This window comes from Patiria miniata, unplaced genomic scaffold (assembly GCF_015706575.1).
Source record: "Patiria miniata isolate m_02_andy unplaced genomic scaffold, ASM1570657v1 HiC_scaffold_6, whole genome shotgun sequence".
NCBI classification, from domain to species: Eukaryota; Metazoa; Echinodermata; class Asteroidea; order Valvatida; family Asterinidae; genus Patiria; species Patiria miniata.
In genome coordinates, this window is record NW_024037073.1 from 47,424 (window position 1) to 52,003 (window position 4,580).

The 4,580-nt window shown below is 37.6% G+C and overlaps 1 long non-coding RNA gene across 1 annotated transcript; it reads left to right on the top strand.

The window, feature by feature from the left end:
- Positions 1–86: 86 nt before the first annotated feature.
- LOC119743369 lies at positions 87–3,493 on the top strand. Its single transcript, XR_005273006.1, has 3 exons — positions 87–305; positions 2,434–2,799; positions 3,276–3,493. It is a non-coding gene; the product is annotated as an uncharacterized LOC119743369 (long non-coding RNA).
- Positions 3,494–4,580: the final 1,087 nt, after the last annotated feature.

Sequence of the window (4,580 nt, forward strand, 5' to 3'; positions counted from 1 at the left end):
GTTTTATCTCTTTTATTTTATTTAGATTTCAATTGCAGAAAATGGACCCGATACTGAGATTTGCGTTTCCATGTTATTACGGAAACCACTTATTTGAAAGGATTTGAAAACCCATGATGGATTATTTGTTGAGCCCATAGACATAAAGAACCTATAGACGGACAACAGGGGGCGCAAGACCGTAATTTCAGTGAAGCCGCCATTTTTAAAAACCATGGGCAAACTTGTTCGGCACGTCACACATAAAGCGCACACAATACGCGGCTGTCTGGTGAGGTCCTCCAAGCAGAACGTCACAGTGAAGGGTAAGTTGTAGTATTATTGCCTTTTATGACAGTAGAACCAACCTGACAATGTGTACATATCATGTATGAAATATCTGGGCATTGAGCAAGGGGGAAAAAAGCAAGTTTTTTAGGGAATTTCATTGGATATTTGTGCAAATAAAAATTGATCCAGACGCCACTTTTCTGGTTGACATGGTTGTGCACGATTCAATTGTAGCATTTGTTATCATCTGTCCCAGTCACTCACTCACTCAGGCATGTCAGGAAAGAATGTTGTAACCTGACGCTACTTCAATTCAGCGGTTGTGTACAAAGTCTATGGAGAGTCAAGACAATTTTCTAAATATTTCCTAACAAATTTGTGTTTCTCAGTCCCAGATTCATATCTAATGTCTTATCATCATTTTCGCAATTACTGACATTCATTGAGACAATATATGAAGAAACAAAAAACAGCGTCAGGTTGCAACATTCTTTTCCTCACGGAGTCATGGCAATGTTTAGTCCGAAAATTTGGGACTCTCAATACTGTATGAGAGTCCCAAAACTTAAGGTATTGAAAACATGCAAAACAAGAAAATAGACTGGCACCTCAAACAACCAGTCTTTCAGTACTGCATCAATCAACCATGCCAAAAGAATTTAAGAAACATGTGGCATGAAGCGGGAACTAGTCTCAATTTACTACACATTTCTCCATAGTAAAGCCACCAGACTATTGACACTGAATGAAGAGGTCAGTCTTTCCAAATAGTTGGACCATGGTTGGACATGTACCAGTCTAGTATTTAGTCCCATTGTGGAATCACTTGACTGCCCTCTCATGTGCAAAATATTGAAGAAAAGTCTCCTTTAAAAATTGAATTGAGTCTGCAAACTTGGTAGGTGAAATACTGAGGACATATTCTTTGCCCCAGTGCAATTTTTGGAGAAATTTGCTGGCTAAACTGTGAGTAAAGTGGGCCTGATTTAGTTTTGCACGTTTCAGAGCACTCCAGAGCCCTGTCTGGGCAATGTTGAGCAGATTAATTTAAAACTTGCACAAATTTGCAAGAGTGGACCCTTTTCCTTTGTCAGGATTGTCAACAATTTGCATAACAGTTATTAAGAACTTAATAACAATGTCACAATGTGGCCAACCAGAACATATCAACTGCCAGAAGAGCATAGAATGATCTAAAGAATACAGCATTAGTGTATTCAAATTTTGTTGGAATACTGTCAAGCTATAAGTAATAGGAGTGTGTCACATGATGTTTTACATTTTACATGACTTTTGAATTTTTTTAAGTAATTTTTTAAGCGGCTTAAAAAGATTTGAATGGAAAGATTGCCATTTATATACGAAGTTCACTCAACACCCTGTGTACAAACCCTATGAGATTGGACTGAAAAATTCTAAGTGTTTTCTAAGAAAATGCTTGTATTTTCTCACTGCTCAAATTGACTTTGATGACATGAAATTGCTATCTGGGGGCTTGTTAGTCAATACAGAGGAAAATTAGTGAACTTCGTAAATGGAAATCTTTCCGATTTGAATCAAATCATTTAAATCAAACAACCCTGGCCTTTGTCCTTTATAAATATTCATGAGTTCATTATCTTGTTAATAATGCCATTGAAATGTGCATGTACACAGATTTAAAGATCGCTTGGGGAAAAAATGTTGCAATCTGACGCCACTTTTTTCTTCATACATAATCTCAAAGAAGGGCCATTCATTGCAAAAATGGTAATAAGACATGATCCTGGGACTGAGAAACATTTCCAATTTTGTTAGTAAATAGCCTACTAAAAAACTTCTTGACTCGATAGATTTTGTGCACAACTGCTAAAGTAGCGTCAGGTTACATTGTTCTTTCTGATCGCGCATACAAATTTGAATTTGCACAAGTTCTAAATTTGTGTTCAACACCATTAAAAGTCATTCATTTCTTTGCTACTTGCAGTCAAGTCTGAAGTTTGGACAACTTTCAGTGACATTCTATTTCCTATTCCGTGTTCATCCTCAACTTAGCTCTAATTTGGAAGTGCCTATAATTATAAAGATATTACATACACCATGTAACTTGATAACGAAATATTTTTGTAATAATATAAGATCATTTTTAATAAACCTTTGTTTTCTTTTGTATTTGTTTTGCAGAATCTAAAGTGATGCACAAACAATGCCTCGAACCTGTGTAGCATGGGGGTGTAAACAGCAATATTCACAAGAATCAAAAGCGAATGGAATTACATTCCACTATATTCCGAAGGACCTCACCAGACGACGCCAGTGGCTTCATAACATGCGTTGGGATGGCTACGATCCAGCAAGGCAAGATGGAGAGATAAGTGAACAACTGGAGAGATAAGTGCGAATCTCTGCAAGCCAAGATCAATGCACTCCGAGTCAAAAACTGTCGAAAATCCCTCGCAAACTCAGCACTCCGAGGGCTTCTGACAGACATAAAGCGCAAGGAGCTGCTAAGCGAAGAAGATGCCTTGGCATTGGAAGAGCACTTTGAAGGTAAAATTATAACAATATTTTTTGATGCATGGAAACACTACAATGTACCTATGTCACATATCAGAAAAAAAACAGTTCTAGTACAAAATGTACATATGAAGTTAATAGTTTGGATAATGGAATACCAGATATCCATTAAACAAGCTTTGAGAAAATAACTTCAAAAAGAACTTTTATACCGTGCACAATTGTGAAATTTGCATAATTAATAATTTCATGAAAGTCCTGAAAAATTTAATTTAAAAACTGTTCGAATTGTCAGGTGCATGGGCTTTGTGCATTTCTTTTCTGTAAAATTGGCTCTATGTTTATAAATCTTAATTCAATCAGGCTACTCCTTAATGCAGTCTGAAAAGCACTTTTCTTTTAATTTGTGTTGAAGAAATTGATGAAGGGATATGCATGTAGAGGGATAACAAGTTAAAGGCAAAACTTATTTTACAAACGATGGTTCTCTTTGCACGGTCCACACTTAGGTTCAAAGCTGACTCTGGTGAAATCTCTGATGAGCAAAGGCAAGCATGTGACAGAATACGAGAAGGAGGTACGTCAGTTTGCAACAACACTGTACTTCTACTCTCCAAGAGCCTACACATATGTACGGAGGCTCTTCCAGCTGCCATCTGTGAGTACACTGCGATCTTGGGTCACAAACATCCATGCTCTCCCAGGCTTTTCACAACATGCTCTCAACTATCTGAAGGATAAGTGTACATCTGGAGATGAGACCTACCAGGTGAGGGCTCATTTTTTTAAGAAGTTTTTGCAAGGTATTCAATAAATGTGAATCATTATAGGTTTTGCCCTTCACCGACATACATGTAAAACACTGTATACTCGGTGTGTTACCACACAAGTGAAAGTTGGGAAAATCACTCCTGTAGGACTCAAACCTACGGCCTCCTGCTTTCTACATGTAGTGCAGACGTCTTACCACTCCACCTCAGAGCTTGCTTGATCAGTTGGCTGGTTCCTCTTGTAATTACTGTACCAGCTGCTATATGTACATGTACATCAGATTCAAACCAGTCAACAGATCCCGCAAGCTCTGTGGTCAAGTGGTAGGACGTCTGCACTAGAAAGCATGAGGCCATGGGTTTGAGTACCACCCAAGTGATTCATAGCATGACTCGGCAACTGTTATTCAGCGTTACAGTAAATAATCGTCCAATATTCATCAAAGAGTCGTCGGATTTCATCTCAAAAAGTGTTTAAAACAAAAAAGGCAGGGGTATGATGCAGTTTTAAAGAAAAAACAAAGTTGGCGGTGGACTGTATAGCTACAGTGTACTTCGAAATTTGAACTACTATTTTCGGGGCTAATTCATAATTATTTCAATGAATTTTCCATTTACAACTTTACGCACATTGTATCGGTATTATAGTCTCGTTTACATAATTTTATGGCATAAAACTGGCTAACAAAGGGCGCTTCTTATTTTGCGATGACCACGGACACGTAACTCGAGTTGTGATGTGTTGTAGTGCTTCGTGAAATCAGTTGCAGGGGTGTTGCTGGACACCAATGAAATGTCAATGAAGCCATCTTACAAGAAGAGTTTCATACTTTGAAGAAAATTATCTAATGAAAGAATAAACAAACTATAATTTTTTTCAACCCTGTACATGTTAAATTAAAACTGAGGATAAGCATTCAATCAGTAATGCCCACGATCATTGAATGATATCTTCTGTTGTTTTAACAGGTTGCTGCTCTGGTAATAGATAGCATGCATCTGAAGCAACACATAGAATATGATCAAGGTCTGAAGAGAGCATTT